This window comes from Excalfactoria chinensis, chromosome 11 (assembly GCF_039878825.1).
Source record: "Excalfactoria chinensis isolate bCotChi1 chromosome 11, bCotChi1.hap2, whole genome shotgun sequence".
Taxonomy (NCBI): domain Eukaryota; kingdom Metazoa; phylum Chordata; class Aves; order Galliformes; family Phasianidae; genus Excalfactoria; species Excalfactoria chinensis.
This window is the reverse complement of record NC_092835.1, coordinates 1,204,681-1,222,346: the sequence shown is the minus strand read 5'-3', so window position 1 is coordinate 1,222,346 and position 17,666 is coordinate 1,204,681. Positions and strand designations below refer to the sequence as shown.

Sequence of the window (17,666 nt, the reverse complement as noted above, 5' to 3'; positions counted from 1 at the left end):
TACCAAATAAAGCACTCAAGGAGCCCTGGTTGTGATTCAAAACAAGCTCGGAGCTTTTCGAGACTTGTGATGCTGCTTCATATGAGCACAAAGTAATTTGCAAACTGGGTGAGCAGGCAGTTGGGGCAGGGAAGGAGCACCCTGCGCCCAGCAATGGGGAACCTCAGACAGACGCTGCACCGTGCTGACAGAGCACACAGAGCAATGTCTGGTAGCAACCCTTGAATAACATACATTGGGAATCCAGCAATGCACACGTCTTGATTAAGAGGACGTCTTGCATCTCTACAGAAGAGAAATCAGCATTAGCAGACGACAAGTGCTTTACAAGCATCAGAAGTGAGCCCACACAGCCACACAAACAGGCTGAAACCACTGTGCTCCAACCAGCAAAGCAAAAGGGCCCTCCTGCAGCCTCTGCTTCACACGGAGTAAGAAAGAAGCATGAAGCTGGCTGGCTCTCCCTCCCAACAGGCGGGAGGCACAATCTCCCCACACGAGTTTGTTCTTCCCTGTGGGTGCTCCTTTGAAGCCAGAAGAGCTGGATTCTGATTTAAAAGCAGCCCTATGTTAATTCAGGTTCCACAGCAACCCAGAGCTGGGGTGGAACACAGTGTCAGTGTTAGGCTCAAATCCCGACTCGTGCCAACTTCTGAATGAAGAGGTCTCAGGAGAGCAGGGCAGCCCTTCTCCCCAGCATCCATCTGCTTCCCTCGACAGAATTTAAGGAAAAGACAGAATTTCAATGAGGGATCTCTCTAGGGCTCCACTGGGAAGATCCGCAGAGGATACACACGATACAGCAGCTGTGCAGCAAGATAAGCTCCACTACTGCAGCCAGGGAGCTCGAGGGGTGCACATGCAATGAGCGAGGAGGGGAGGGCAGGGAGATGCCTCTTGGAATCCCCTTCGAGCTCTGCAGGAGAGCAGAGAGCAGCCTGGCCATAATGCCACACCAAGGGGTTGGAAGTGGATGAGCACTGTGGGCCTTTTCAACCCAGGCCACTCCAGGATTCCATGACCAACATGGCCCACAAGAAGCAGCAAGCTGACACCAGCAGCCTAAGCTCAGGAAGCAGAACATTGCTTAGAGACCTGTGCTGAAAGCTGGGAGCCCAGGAGCTGTGACACCAAGCACAGCACAGACACTCCTCCCAGCAGCCCACTGCCCATGCTGGACTGCACCAAGCAGTGAGTGCTGCTGCTGCCTGCCATGCAGCAACTGCTGCCAGCGCCGTGCTTATAAGGAGAACGTGAGAAGACGTCTGGGTATGGTACATTTCTGTGCTTCCTTTTATAGCAATAAGACTTGGGTGGTTCAAATTCTGTAATTCATTTCAGTAGGTCAAAGCACGGTACAGAAGTGTTTCATTTTGGATTTAAATTGCATTGAACTAAAAACTAATGGCCAGCAGGAACGTACCCGACTGCTCACTGCTTGTAACCCCGACACGCGCAATGGGAGCTGAGCAGAGCAGCAGGGATACAGCACATCCCAGCTCTGTCACAGAGAACACCAACAAGTGGGATGGGGTGCCTGCAGCTCCTATGGCCCAAACAGCCACTGCTCACTGCTTCCCCCTGCAAAGACCCGTGGAAGCAGCCTGAAAAGCACCTGGCAGGGTCAGAAACAGAGATGCCAGCACAGCCCTCAGCACCACCTGAACGCTGAAGTCATTTCAGTAGCTCCCTTTTTTCTTGGAGTGATGTGGCAGAAGAGCGGTGCAAGCCCAAACAGTTTCCACTGAACCAGGTTTTTCTATTCTGCGTGCACAATTAAGAGCTCTGGAAACACACGAGCATGTTCTCATCTCTCCTTCACCCTCACCACCCTTCTGTGGCTTCTCTGATGAGTGGAAAGAATTAACTCCAAACAGTTTCTGCAGTTTCCCGAGCCAACCTCGGGCTGCAGCTCAAGGCTCCGGCTTGTCCTTCTGCAGCAGCAAGCAGAGACAAGACTCGTCCTGCCGGGCTGAGGACACGCTGCTACCCCAGCTGGGATTTAGTCATAAAGAAGCACCGTTTGCTACAGAAGACGTTAAAAACACCGAAAGATCACCCACTTCTACCAGCAAAATCACGACCAAATCCTGCCTTCACCACGCAGGCTCACCCCGCAGTGCTGGTAGCTCACACCAAGGGCTGTTCCGCTTGCAGATGGCAGCAGGATGGCTCAGCACGTGGATCAGGGCTGTACGGGCAGCACAGGGAGCTGCAGCAGCTCACTATGCAGCCCCAGGGCTTCCAACAGCCCTCCTGACCTCAGCAGGTTTTCATTTGTAGTGTCCCAACATGAAATATCATTTCCTCACACTGCTGGGTCTGTGCAACTTGGCTGAACCTCTCCCAGAAAGGTGCACCATTGAGTTCAGCGCTTCTTGAAGCGAGCTGAATGTGCCACGGGGGGGTACGTGCAGAGAGCTGCTGCCTGGCTTTGGAAGGAGCCTCACTTAGCACAGCGCACGGAAGAATATTGATTTCAAACAAAGCCTTACAGGAGGGAAAAAAGAAAACCAGCAGAGTCTTACAGCATCCCATCTACCTCCACATCACCAAACGGCTTGGCTACCCAGCCCCGTTCACTACCAGCATTCAGAGCCACCCGGCTGTATCCATATAGGCAGGTAAAGCAAAGGGCAAAAAATGGAGCTGAAACACAAAACCCCATAGAAGTCAGCAGCAGGAAGGGGTTTCCAGGCCAGCAGAATCCGGCACAAGCTGTGCTCCAGCAGCAGGCAAAGGCAGCCAGGGCTGCTCCCAGCACACCAATGAGAGAACAGGGGAAGGCAGCACCAGTGCAGTCAGCAGCGTGAGCAGCAGCAACCCCAGCTGCTGACAACTCAGCAACGTTCACAGGGAAATGAAGAAACTAATCGAGGACTGAAAAACAAACAATGCACGTTAGAAAGCTGCAGGAATTCGGGCTGGTGACAAAGAACAGCCCAGGATTACCCAACTCCTGCCCACAGGTACCTACGTTGGGATTGCAACACTCAGCTGGCAAACAAGTCTGAGCGCCAGCTTCTATTTGTCACAGCACCCCAGAACCTCGCCAGCTGCACCGCAGCAGGAATAACCCCCGGCCCAGGGGGACCTCAGTCAGCTGAGAACTAAGTGTAAATGCAGAGCACCATGCCAGCAGCCCTTCAGATGGGACAGGCAAGGGCCAGCTCTGCAGATAGAGAAGCACTGCCCATGTGTAGGAAACGCCACACCAAGCTGGAATGAAAGCAAGCTAAAAAGCCCTGGGAGCTTTGACTTGTCCTAGTTACGCTGCAAGACACTGCCCTTCAACAGCACAACAGCCAGGTATGGGCTGTGGAATTAAACCAGCCACGTCAGGTTAGATCACAGCCACTGGCACACAGCAGCTGTGCTGAGCTCCATGCTGCTAAACAAGGCTGGTGTGGGACACACACACTGCTGGGCACACAGTGCTCCTGCATGCACCCACCCCACACTGTGTGTCTCTATGAAGTTCTAGGCAAAAGCACAAGGCGCTCAGGGAGGGACAGCACTCCCCTATCTGTAACTCCTCTCGATTTTAAAACACTGGGAACATGCAGAACATTCTCAGGCACGAGAGACAGACATCTGTCACCTTTTTGAGTCCCATATTTGCAACCAAGCAGCTCGGAGGCAAGCTGGATGCGGGTTACTATTAATAACCAAACTATTTCCTTTCCTTTCTGAAAGCAATTTGCGAGAAGGATGCAGGCATTCCAAATTATTGAAGAAGCACTAATTAGGCGAGGAGGGGCCAAGGAAGTCACCATTCTGCCTCCAGAAGCGCGCAGCCGCTCTCCAAGGGAAGAAGCAGCAGAGCCTCTCAGAGCGCACAGCCGTGTGTTCTGAGCAGCAGGCAGTGCCAGGGCAGAAGCATTGCAGCCCAAAGCCCTGTGAGCAGTGCTGCCCTCGGAGCACACAGGGCTTGCTTGAAGGCAAGAAGCATTTGGGCAGCCCCGGTGTGCAGTGGAGGCTCCTCCTGCCGCCCAGACCGCAGCGCCGGGCACCAGCCGTGCTCAGAGCCCACCAGCCACACGTGCAGCCCATGAGGGCAGGGCACGTCCCACCCTGCGGGAGCACAGCACCGAGCTGCACGGAGGGCAGTGGGGAAAGCAGGCAGAGGACGAAAGGACAGAGGCAGGATTAAAGCAGCGCCTTGATCCCCAGCCAAACTGCTACCCATGAGCCCGCGCAGCGGCCAGAGCCAAGCCAAAGCCCCGGCTGCGCTGTGCTTGTGAAGTCACATTTAGATGTATACTTGCAATGTTCTCTGCCTGGCTGCTGGCTAAAAAACAATGCCTTTGTCATCAAATCCCGCTTCAGCAAGCTGACGTGACGTTTTTAATTCAGGAAGTAAGATAATTGCAGTTTGAGGTAAACAACTACAACCGTGTATCGTGAACCACTCCAGTTTTAAGCCCCAGCCCCGACGCACACGCAGCTCACAGCAGCCTCCTCTCACTGCTCCCACCACCCCAGCAGCTCATGCCTGAGCCCTGCTGCTCTCATGTTCCAACCAGGCTGGGGGAAGTGAGTGCAGCACAGCAGAAGCCCCACTGAACACAGCCAGGGAGCTTCCCAACCTGAAGGGAATGAAACTGAGCACTAAAGGAAAGAAAACAGACCACGAATCTTGGATAGCCTGTTCCAGGCACAGCCTACCCGGGGGTGTGGGTTCCACCCCACCCCTGACAGCTCACTGCTCCTTGTTGGAACCAGGTGATCTGTAAGGGCCCTGCCAACCTAAGCCAGCCCAAGGCACACGTTGCTTCTCCCCGAGGAGCACAGGGCAGCACACCTGGGGTCACACAGCAGCAGTTCCACAGCCCAGCACCCCCAGCAGCACAGAAGGGATCTGACACCCAGCACAGGGCTCACTGACCCCTGGCCATGCCTCAACTGGAGGACAACGCCTGAATGCATCTGGGACTGCAGGAGATGCTGAGGCTTGGCTGCCTCAGGGATGAATCACGGCACGCAGAGGTGGCAATAAGTGCTGTTTATAGGTGGCACTCCGGTATGCTTCTCCTCTTCCTCACCCAGAGAAAAAAAAGGGCATAATTACAACAAAATGAACAACGCCAAATGAGGGAATGCAGAAGAGTAAGGGAGACCTGATGCAGACAAAGCATCCCTCATCAGTTTTGCTCAGCAGGGACAGAAGTGGTCACCACGATTTCAGCAGCTCCTCCAAAAGGAGCACGGCTCTTTGTGCAGGAAACCGAGCAGCAGCACGTGGGGAGGTCGGGCAGCCCAGGAGGCTGCTGCTCCAGCACTTCATCACCAAACGTTTTCAAACAACCCCACCCTGCTCCTGCAGTTGTTGTCAGGGAGGGAATTCCAGGCAGAACAATTATTGCCACGTTCTTATTGTTGGAAGAAGCAGGACCATAATCCTGCACAGCAAAGAGATGGTTTGGAAAGTACTTCCCCCCCAAAAACCCCATCACACACCTCTCCTCGTGGAGACAGGCACCTTCTCCAAGCACGTGGCATACAGCAAGACCAAGGCTGTCAGATGCAAACACCTGAAGGCAGCAGTGTGACTGGAGGGGGGGCTCATTAAGCCCTTCATTAGGGCTGGCTGAGGGGCCCCTTCACTGGGGGACAGGCAACTCTCTGCTCCCTGGACACACTGGGACCACCCTGATGGGATTCCACAAGGACAGAGTCCAACACATGGGAACCTCCTCTGGGGAGGGGGGTTGTACAGGGGGAGATCCAGAGGTCCTTTCCAACCCCTACAGCTCTGGGATCCTGTAACTCTTTCCTATAAGGAGCGTCAGACCAAAACCGAGCACAAGAAGGGAGCCTTAAAAACACTTCCAACTTCAAAGTGAAGCGGCAGAAAGTCAAACACTCCCTGTGCCACCAAAGCCATTCTGCTCTTTCCATTAACAAATGAATGTTTAACAGAATAATCAGCTGAGAGTCTATTCAGTGGATCCACACAAGGTAACTTAGTCACGGCACACATCAGTTTATGCACACAACTGTGCTCATGCTGCAATTCATCCGTGCACCTGCAGGAAAAACACATGGCCAGGCTGTGCCGTGATAACAGCCAGGAGCTGGGCAGGGCTGAGCTCAGCACCACGCACACACACTGCCTGTCCACACCAGCGCCCCAGATGGGCCACAAAGGAGCACAGATCAGCATCACTCCTTAAGCTCACAGTGACAACAGGTGGGGTGGAGGGGGGAGGGAAAAGACTGGGCTGCTCAGCTGCACTGCCAGGGGCTGCAGGCCTCCAAAGGGGAGCGGGACTGCTCACTGTGTGTAGGAATGAGAAAAACAGAACCTGATTCAGCCCTGCCTCCTCCAGGCGCTTTAAATAGGATGTCAGCACTACTTGTTTGTACGCCATTACAGAAAAATGCTGGGTTTCTTAATACTGCGTTACAGAACAAAATGTTACTCAATTCTTTCCGTAAAGTACCGAGGAAGAGCTGTGAGACCATATGCATCCAAAGGCATCCACGTGCTGGGATAAGCTGCGGTTACGTAAGGGACGATTGGCGCCTGCCCACGGGGAGGAGGAAGGATGGGGCTGCTGGGACCTTCCCTACACCCAACTGAGCACTGTGGGGCTGGGGATGGAGGCAAGCGACGCTCACAGCTGGGTCACGGCTCCAGGCTTGGGCCGTGAGAGCACACAGACAGAAGGGAATCCCACGTGGCTCTCCTCTCTCCTTCAGCTCATGCCATTAAGCAGAAATGAATCACTCTCTAAATGGCGAGGTCAGCAGCCCAGCAGTGCCACTGTGATGGCACACAGCTCCTGGAGGGCACCCCTGAGCCCCGGCCCAGCCAGACACAGCCCAAACCCACCTCCACCACCTCTCTATCCCCTCCCAGCCAAAATAAGGTGTTTCTGCTTGTGAGCAAAGCTCGGCGCTGTGGCAACTGCACTGTGGTTGCTCACTGCAAGGCATGGGATGGAGGTGCTCAGAGGAAACGCACACTGCTATCCACAGCTGTCTGCTAAGCACAGATAAGGAGAACAAACGTTGCACTGCACTGTTTGGAACGTTAAAGATCTTAGGCTGACCCAGACACCACACGAGGGAACGCTAAGAGCTGGGCTATTGCAGCAAATGAAATGAAAGCTGAGGTCTGACCCATGGCAGGGTTTCAGCCAAACACACAGCAGCTCCAGGCAGCACGGCACGCAGCTCTGACTGCAAACCTCCTGCAGAAGCACCACCCCTAACCGAGCACCTTGCAGCTGCTGCAGCACTGCTAACAGAGGTCCATTATAAGGGCGATGCACAGCCCAGCTCTGCCAGCACACATCGGGCCGTGTTTCTATAGCAACCTGGGAGGAAAATATAAAGCAAGTTACAGTTACACGAAAATTATTCTCCATGACAATATATGTTAATGCAGGAACGTTTTATCCAGAATGGCCTAGCAAATGTTTACATTCAGACAAGTGTTTACAAAAATAAATAAAGGGGAAGGTATCACAGCTAATGGATCATCCAGAGATAACGACTGCACGCTCTTTTCCTTCCAGTTTTAATCTATGTAGAACAAAATTCTTTCAGCTCGCAGGAGGGAAAGCAAGGCACCTTTAGAAAGGTGTTTGCATGCTTAGATACGGTGCACATTCTTTAAGCAGCAGCTTTTCAGAAGACATAAGAATGCTTGTAACTCTGCGATCCTGCAAACACAGAGCACCTTTATACCGTGCTGCAGTGCGTGAAGCCAGAGGCTGAGGTGCTCAGACAGCTGAGAGCAGCCCATGCAGCAGCAGGGGATGGCTGTGAGCTGCTGCTGAGCACCAGGACTCACTGCATTCCTGCTGGCTGCAGCCCCTCCGGGTTCCCCCCCGCCCCACTGCACTTGTTGGGCCCAAATGCTCCTCTCAGGGAACGCTCCTCTGCTTTGTACCCCTCTCGTGAAGCACGGCAGCAGGGCTGGCCCCAGAGGCAGCCATTTGTTGGTCTCTCCATGCACTTGGCTCACACCCCAAGGAGAAGCCGGAAGGAAGAAAGTAGGTTACAAACTGCCTGCAGCCCTCCCCTGCTGCAGCACACAGCTGGGGACAGCCATGGGACACGGGGAGCTGCAGGAGGACAGCAGCAGGATGGCAGCAGGCTGTTGGCCCAACACTGCCCACCAACCTGGCTTTGCCTCCCGCCCCCCTGCCTGCACAGCAGCACCCGAATCACCAGAATCGTAACTTTTTATGGCAGTGGGAAAACTGCAATATTCTCTGTGAGTTCGCTCCACCCTGTACATAAAACTGCTCAGAGGTCCGACCATAAAGCAAACTGCTCTCTTTGAAGTGCACCTTCAAGCCCTTTGTGTTCTGACGCTGATGTAAGAAACGCAGCACGCTCACATTTTACATAACCAGACCCAGAGCTTCGTTTGTTCATCGTTTGGTGGCTGTTGACAACAGCAGCCGGGTGAGCCGGGCCTGCAGGGGAGCAGGGCTGCTGCACACCCCCACCATCCCAGGCCTGCTCCTCTTCCCCCGCAGACCATTTGCTGCAGAGCCCACAGCAGCAGCACCGTTATCACTGCAGCTCATTCAGTCACCCAGCTCAGCACAGACTTCCAGCCACATTTCTCTCTCCAACAATGCACAGATCCCTCTCTCTCTCTCTTTCCCCATACAATGAAAAGAGCTACAGATCTTAGGCGAGGAAAATCTGCAAAGCAAAGCACAGCAGCAGTTGCTAGGTTTCTTTTAAAACCTGCTGTAATTGCTATGATTGGATTCCTACCAGAGCTCCTTGCTGCTGCAGCAGAGGGCCTGAACGTCATCTGCACAAAGGAGCTTCCAAACCCAGGCTGCACATCTGCCACGGGTGTTTGTAGTCCATGCAGAACCCACGGAGCACACTGGACCCCCAGCCCCATGTAGATACCCGGGCAGCCCGTGCTGCTGCCTGACCACTGTGGGAGAAGAAACTCTTCCTCACGTGCAGCCTGAAGTCCTCATCTTACAGCTTCATCCCATGTCTGAACCGTGGGGTTCTTTCCCATGAGGCAGCTGTAGCTGTAATGTACTCCTATAGAGCAGCACAGGTGACTGGGATTGGAAACGATCACGCTGATGGTCAGGGCTGTTACCTCGTCCATCTGCTGCTAATTCTCTTATCAGTGCAGGCTGCACAGGAGGTCTGCTGGCTGCATGCACGCTCAGCTCACCGGGAGCCGGCTTTGTGGGGATCACCCCAGTGTGTGGGGCAGCCATCTGCGAGCTTCCACTTCTTGTTAGCACACGTTTGCCTGCACTTACAGGGAAGGTGGCTTCTCAACGTGGGTGCATTCTGACCTGGTAAGGGGGAAGCGCAGCAGGGCAGACAGCCCAGGTACCACCAGGAGCAGTGAGGTGGGTCACTGTCCCCAGGGGTGCTCCAGAACAAAAGAGATGTGGCACTGAGGGACACAGTCAGTGTGCACGGTGAGCTCAGAGACCTTTTGGTTCTGTGTCTCAGAGCCGGCCTGCTCAGACAGCAATGCAGGAGAGGCAACGGGCCTTTCATGGTAAGCACAACAGCTGTGTAACAGCTGGCCAACACAGCGGGCACCCCAAGCCTTGCTCCCCACCACCACCTCCGTGTCCTCAGACCCTCCAGCTCCCAGCAGCCCCAGTGCCAAGCAGCTTCCTCTCATCACGGCAGCGAGGCCCGGACCTCGAGGGAGATGGAGATGCAGGATGATCTCAGAAAGGCAGGAAGAGAAGTGAGGAAGCATCAGAAGACAAATGGGCTAAAATTAGAAGCAAGATGCCTGGATGAGGAGGACTGAGATGGGAGCAGAACCTCTGAGATCAGTTCCCAGGATTGGAGGGGAAGCAGAAGGGAAAAGAAATGGGGCATGTAAAGCAGAAGCTAGCAGGCAGAACAAGCTGCAGAAGAGCATTCAGCATTTTAAGACCGTATCCCACAGCTTTCTGACTAAAGAGCACTACTCAGCATGCCTGGAAAAAGCCACAGAGCTGACTTCTCATTCCATCTCCCCTGCCTTGCATGAGGGCTGACTGGAAGGCAACTCAGCTCCCACAGAGCACACTGAGCGCCCCAACACCAGTGCTAAGCATTTCCAAAGACAGCTTCATTCACCACCATCGCCTCAGGAAGCACCCATGAGCCCTTCAGAACCTTCTGGGCCACAGGAAGGACACACAGAACAGCAGCACCCAACTCGTGGCAGGGGCACAAGGCAGCAAGGAGAAAAACTAGCAGCTGTCCTCGTCCTCCAAAGCAACACATCTCAGGTGTCCTGCAGAGCTGATGGGACCAGAGGCTGGTACCAAAGGTAACCTGGAGATGAGCCTCCAGGAGCACAGGTTTTCCTTCCACACTCAGCCTGCTCAGGAAGGAGAAGCTTCACACCCCAGAGCACCCAGGCTTGTGTTCCTTGTGCACCCAGCACCAAGCTTGGCTCAAAGCACTGGGGGCGACTGGCTGTGAGATGAAAGCAAGCAAGCACAGAGCAGCAGCCCACACCATGAGCAGGGTGTGCTGAGCAGGGCATTCCCCCAGCAGCAGCACAGTCAATGCTGTACCCACTGGCAGCAGCAGGACCAGGCTCAGCCCACAGCAGGAGCAGCCTGGCTCCGTGCGGCCGGCAGCGTACGCTGGTGTGATAACAGGCATTGCATAACCCACAACAGCCACCAGCGCACAGAGTGGAAAACAGACCCAGAGAGTAAAGTCTACCAGCAGCCCGCTGCTCTGCCAGAGCCCAGCACAGCTCAGTGCAGAGAGCTGCCCGGGCACACCACTCCCAGCACTGAACCAGCCCGACCCCCCTCCTCCACCGCCTGCCCCCGGCCCAACCCACGGCTCAGGAGCAGCTCGGGGCTCCTGGCACCGTTTGTTTACACGGAGCGGTCACGGGAGAGGCTGGAAGCAGGATCCAGCTTTACAGCTCTGAACTCCTGCCCAGATGAGCTGATAAGGCCGCGTGCACCGGCTCAGCCAGGGCAGGGGGCACCTTCAGGTCTGCTTTATGGGAAACAGAGATGGACCACGAACTGCAGTTCAGAATTTCATCCTTACCGATGGAGTTTCCACGAGTCTTGTTTCCCTTTAGAGTCATCTAGGATACATTATTTTTAGTTATTGTTTCTAATCACACGCACTCTCACTGCGGGGCACTCAGAGCAGTGCAGGGTTCTCAGACACATTGCTCCTGCCAGCAGGGCTCTCCTTCCCCAGGCCAACATCCCCACGCTGTGCTGGTGCTGCAGCTCTAACAGAGGCCCTCAGCCCCTTCCATTGTGCACAGCAGCGCAGAGCCAGCTCCAACCCCCCAACCTGCCCCCTGCCGTGTCACACCCCAGGAATAACAGACCTATTAAGGTTGAAGGAGATCTCCAAGACCATTAAGTCCAGCTGCCAACCCATCCCCACCAACCACATCCCCCAGCACCACACCTATAACCCACAGCAGGCCTGCAGTAACACCTCTTGGAGCAGCTCACGCATAGGAAAGAGGCCAGCCTTGTGGAGACAAAGCTGCTTTTGCACACACACACACACACACACACACACACACACACAGATGTTTCCTCCCCTTCCATCCCGAAGGCCCTCAAGCTCCCTCACAGCCCCTCTCCCACAGCTCCCCATTGCAGTGCTCTCTTAGTGCTTCCATGACACACTGCAGCTCTGCCCGCACAAAGCCAGCCCTCAATCGGAGCTCGGAGCCGCCATCAACTGCAGGGGAAGATTGAGTCTAAAAATACCAACCGGTTACGTTCGGTTCTGAGCCGTGGGAAAGCAGGCTGCGAGAGATCGGGGTGGCTTGTTTTTTTGTAGAGGATAAATAATTCAACGCATGAATGCCAAGGGCAGCACCGCACGCATCCATATGGCGGGGCCGAGGCAGCAGTAATGTATGCTGCACATCAGCACGCTGACAGCGCCTTCAACCCTGACCTAGAAAACGCAGCGCTCCCCGGGCTGCAGCGCGCTCTGCGGGGCAGCCTCCCCCCCCCCAACCCCCCCCTCCCCATTCCCAACATCCGCACGCTGCATTTTTGGCCTCCGTTGGCAGCAGCTGCACTGCAACGAGCAGAACAAACCGCCCACGTGACGGGCTGAGGAAAATGAAAATCATCTCCGAGGGCCGGAGCTGAGAGCTGCGCCTGCGTGCTGCCACAGCCGGGAAAGCCCCGGCACTGCCCTGCGGGTCACGGCCGCACCGCCTGCATGGGGCCACCCCGGTGCTGCTCCGCTCATGGGGGCACCGAGTTACCAGCACACGGGGCCGGTTCCATTCCCTGACCCCAATCATTCCTTCGGTCTGTTAATGCGTGCGCAGAGACGTTACCGGCCAGCAGAGCGGTGTAAACAGCGCAGAGTCTGAGGGCGCTGCTATAAACAGAGCTAATGGAACCCGGCGATTGGAAATGGATCTTGAAAGCTGTCAGATCAAAGCAAGATCTCTGCCACGCAACGTCTGCATTACCCTCGGAGCCACGGAGCTCATATACCACCCAGACAAACATGAGAGAAGTTCAGGACGGCAGCGTTTCATGTGCCAGCAGCGCGGGGCTGCCGTGGGATCAGCACAGAGATGAGATGGCACAGAGATGAGAGCACATCTCCAGGAGCTCAGCCGCCACAGCCCACACTGCACTGCACAACTTCAGCTCCTTTCCTCCTCCTTTCCTCCCCCGCCATAAGGAGATGGCAGAGCAGCACTCCCTGTCAGGAGGCCCAGAGCGGCCGCACAAGGCAAGCAGCGCAGGGTGCTGCCATTTCCCACCGCTCTCCTTTATGGCCGTGCTCAGTGGCATACAAATTACATAAGAGTTGGCTGCCAGGCGCTCCGTGCCCTCGGCTCCTCGCCTCCCCTCTCTCAGGGGAAAGGAAAATATTTCAGAGCCGCATACAAATCATTCCTGCTCGGTGTCACGCACACGGTTTAAATTAGACGGGGGTAAAAACAACAACACCAGGCGGGTTTATCACGAACCACCACAACCTTTGATAGCGAGGCACCCACCGGCTTCCCCACACAGCCCTCACTGCCGCACGGTGACCGTGGAGGCACCCGATGAGCCCTGAGCACAAGCAGCAGGGAAGGCCGGCCCGGTCTCAGTGGCTGCATGCAGTGCTGTGTTAGTGCCTGTCGCTACTTGCTGCGTGGTACCGCCATTACAGCTCAGCGCCAGGGAGGAATTTCCAGCCGGATCGCAGACGGCAGAGCCTGAAATTCAGGTAGTGCTACCAGGCGAGGAGAGCACAAATCTGCTGCTCCGTGCAATGCAATTAAGCAGCTCTGGTGGCGTGAATCTCCTTCCTGCGCTGCAGGAACTCTCCAGCACGTAACAAGAAGTCCCCAGCTACAGCTGCAGGCAGATTGCCCCCAAACAACGCCATGTGCACAGTGCACACCCGGGAGCTGCTTCCCAACACTGCAGCTCAAAGCCCCTCCTCGGTGCCAGCACAGCGGCCACACAGGCCCAAACCCAACCGAGCCTGGCACAGCACCACGGGGTCCCCAGGCAGAGCCGCCATGGAGAACTTCATTCCAGAACACTGCCCTCTTTGAACGGCAAAAACAATGGGGTGAAAACAATGGCAACGCTTCCAACACAACGTCCCAAAGCCACAAGGAGACAAAGCGTACAGATGAAATGCTGCAGAGATAGACGTGTCAGGAGCCTCCCTTTGAAGTATCTGCAGGAAACACTGTCATGGCGCAGCCACGTTACAATTACACAGTTGGAATAATCACCACCAGTTGTAGGCAGCCCATCTGCTTCGCTGGGGGAGCGCTGCTGGTGCAGCATTGATTAACACCACCGGGCTGCAGTGACCCCGGAGAAATGCATTTGTGTGCTCTGCTGAGCACAGCCCTGCACGGCACCGGGGGGGGCTGCTCAATTAAAACAGAGAAACAGGGAATAGAGTCACCCTAACAGGTTGCCTGATGTGAGCACTTTGCTGAAGGGTCCCGTCCCTTTTGTTGATTGGGGTGGCTTCTTGTTGTTGCTGAGGGAGGTTGATGAGTTTCCTTCTCCCCCCCCCCCCCAATCCAGAACTGATTTACACGTTGGACAATCCACGCACCGAAATTCCCTCACAATGACACACAAACAAAACATGGCACATAAAAAACACAATTTGCCCTCTGCCACCTTCTTACGAAACACAGACCCAGGAGTTCCTTTCTGAAAGCAGAACTGATGGAGAAGCGCTGCCTTCCACCTCCCCAGCTCCCAGCAGGCAGGGCTCACAAACCCACCGGAGCTGGAGCACAGCACGCAGGGCTGCTGCTCACCCAGGGCTGCTGCTCACCCAGCTCTGAGCTGCTGCGTTTCACAGAGCAGAGCCTCGGCGCTCGCTCAGCCAGCATGGAGGCAATGCAAGCCCCGGCCAGCCCAGCGCTGCAGGCTCACAACCCCTCGCAGCAGGATGTGCCCCAGCAAGCCCTGCACGGCTCCGGGGGGCCGGAGGGCTCTCCTGCAGCCAGAGAGGAAAAACCCAATGGGAGAGCTCAGCTCCACGGCGCCCAGCACACCTGGAACGGGCGCAGCCCTGCGCAGGGGATGGGGCACAACACGGGGCTGCTGCCTGCGAGCTTCCGCCGCAGGAAAACCGCTCGCGGGGCTCGGCAGCGCACGGCACAGAACTTCCCCACCGAGACGGGAAGTCAGCACGGCTCGGGCTGCACGTCCCATGCAGCAGCTGGAGCCCCGCGCTGTGCCGCCGGGCAGACGTGCTGCAGTGCCCGCTGCGCACTCAACCCGCCCCGTCAAAGCACCGAGTTTCTTTAAGTGAACCCAATCAGACGTGGATCTCACGGCACAACACGCACAAAAGCGCGCAGCGGTGCCGGCAGAAACACGCTGGGGATCATCCCCTTCGCCCTTTAGCGCTTCGGCCCCAAGGAAAAAAGCCGGCGAGCCGACAGAACGACGCACCCCGCGACAAGGCAGCGGAGGGTCGCGCCGCTCGGTGCCCGCACACGCAGCTCTGTGCCCCGCAACCCGACCGCCGTGCCCGGAACGCGGCCCCGCAGCGCTGAGCGGACAGACCCGGGGTTGGGGGGGGGGGAAGGGGGCTGCAATCGGATCCCAGCGCGGCCCCGCGCCGCCCCTTCCCCGCGGACAGCTGCGGCGCTGGGAAAGGGCAGAGGGCGGGGGGCCGCCTCACCCCGCAGCCCCCGGCCGCGCCACCCACCGCCGGCGCTGGGGGGGCTTCATGCCGGTGTGCGGAGCGCGGCCGTTCGGGAGGATCGCTTCTTTTTGCTTTTTTTCTCCCTATTTTTCGCTTTATTTTCCTTTTTTTTTCCCCGTCCTTCGCTCCGGGACACGAACGGCGCGCGGTCCCTCTGCGCACAAAGGCCGCTGACGGCACGGACGGAGCGCAGCCGCGATACCCGCGGGGCGACGGGATGGGAAGCGGAAATCGCCGCTCCGCTCCGGCATTGTTCCCCCGGCCGGGACCCCCCCCCAACCCCCCTCCCCAAAACGACCCCGTTCCTCCCACGCCCGCCGCCCTTTTCCCCTTACCGGGCTCAGAGGGCCGAGGGCCGCCTCGCGGAGGAGCGAGGCCTGCGGCTCCACCGGCCCCGCCGCATAGAGGAGGCGGCGGCGGGGAACGGGAGGGCGCGGAGGGCGCGGGGCTACTGCAGGGGGCGCGGGCAGCCCCTCCCGGCCCCGCGCTCCATGGCCCCGCCGCGCTCGGCCTTCGGCTCCGGCTCACGGCTCGCAGCGCTGCCGCCCGCCCGCTCCTCGCCGCCGCTGAGACGCCGCCGCTCACTGGTCCGCCGCGTCAGCGCGTCCCATTGGCCGGCCGGGCCAGCGCCGCCGTGACGTCAGCGGGGCCGCCGCGGGAGGGGGGATGGAAAACACGGCGGCGCGGCGCCCCCCCCCGCACCCATAAACCTCTCTGCCGCGCGAGGGCCGACGGGAGCGGGGGGCGGGGCCGGGGGCCGGCCGGGCGGCGGCCTCCATTGGTTGACGTGTCCCGGCGGAGCGGCCGCTCATTGGCGGGAAGGAGCGGAGGGAGCGCTTCCGGGGCGGGGCCTGCGGTACAGCGGGGGGCGGGGCTCGGGCCGAGCTTGGCGTGACGCCGGTCCGGCTGTGCGCCGCGCTGGGCCCGGCCGGGATCCCGAGCCGCCTTCCGCTCGGCAGCTCTCGCTTAGTTGTCGCTTCCTTTATCTTGCAGAAGGCCGTGCTAGTTATTAAGTCCCGGCAGCGAACCCCACGGCTTTGCCCTCCCTCTATGCTGAGTGTGGCCCGGCTGCCAGCAGCCCCCGGCAGAGCTCAGCCGGGCTCCGGAGCGATGAAGGGGCGGCACAGGAAGGAGCACGTGTCCGACTGCTGTTAAATAACAGCGGGAAGAGATTGACCCCGAGCCTGTTAAGCCGTGTTCCATGTGGGCTTAGTCTTCTTTATCTCTACCCATCTCCCTCCGTCAGACCCACTGAACCAGTCAAAGCGAGGAGGTTGGTTTGGGTTTCTCTTGTCCCCCCTGTCATTAGCCGCTCATCACACCTCCCTGAGAGCACTGCAAACAAGCGTCTGCTTCTCTGGTGCCTCCCAGTCAGTAGATTAGAAGGGAAATATGTCTTTTCCTAAGTGTAGTTGGTTGTCACTGCTTCCTTGACAGCCTTGAATGTCATCCAGGTCAAAGATCCAGCGCTGGGGAGGAAGTTAAAGCCTTTCTGTGTCATCCCGACCTTTATTTGAACACAGTGTGGACTCTCAGCCTATTTCAGGGAGGGACATTAAAAGCTCTTTATGAAAGCACGCTAACAGCAGGATTATGGGGAGGAGTCATCTGTCTCATCTGGCGGTTGTTCTCCTGGTTTTCCAGGTGAGACTTCTGGGATAAGGCTCTTTAACCTGCCCGCTCTCATTAACCCTAGATTGGCTTTTGCTCTCTGCAACTTAATGACAATCCTTCAGAGGAAAAACTACGGTTAATTGATGGGCGCTTTTATCCTTTGCTGGGGGTTTCAGATCCTAAAGCGAAACAAATATTCTGGTGCTGAGGAGGAAAGAGAGCACTGCGTGAGGGCAGAGAAATGAGGGCACTTGGGGAATGTGCTTTCAGGCCTATTTCTGTCTGTGACAGCAGCTAAAAGGACAGTAACTTTGGGGACGGAGCGCGGTGATCCTTTGGTCCTTGCAGTTACTCCTTCCTTGTCCAACCCTGCCCAGCATCTGTGTCAGCCACTCAACTGCTTTTGCAGCTTCTGGGTAGCCATGCTCATCTAAATACTTCAGCTTCTCCAGCAACTGCCTTGTAATGGAAGGAACCATTATCTCAACCGTAAGGGCAGGAATACCTGCTTGGTGTTACTGTGGGTGCAGTTCCCTGTTGATTCAGCTCCCATCAGGAGGTAGAGATGGGCATCTGTATTTAGTAGGTTGTACAGCGTGAATTATGACTGCTCCAGTCACACATCAGGGCTAAACGCTGTGTGACCAGTCAAATGCCAACATCAAAGAAGCCGAGAGAATAAAGCTTCAGAAGGACTTTGATTAGAAGAGCCTTTACATTGAGCGTGGCTCATGTTTCAGCTAATGTCGCCTATTAACATTTTGAAGAGGGACGGCCTTGGCAAACAAGGCAAGCCAGTTAGAAAGGCAGCCGTGTGGGAAGCCAGCAAGCAGCACTGCTGATACTCCTGGTGCTGCAGCACAAAGTTCCCTAACTGCACACCACCT

The 17,666-nt window shown here is 56.7% G+C and overlaps 1 protein-coding gene across 1 annotated transcript in view; it reads right to left on the bottom strand.

Moving 5' to 3' along the window:
• ANKRD11 (ankyrin repeat domain containing 11) overlaps window positions 1–15,576 on the bottom strand; it is a 75,916-nt gene extending 60,340 nt beyond the window's left edge. The window contains exon 1 of the mRNA XM_072346900.1: window positions 15,501–15,576. The gene's annotated coding sequence lies outside the window, so the exon portion shown is untranslated. The remainder of the gene's footprint in view (window positions 1–15,500) is intronic.
• Between the last annotated feature and the right edge of the window lie 2,090 nt (window positions 15,577–17,666).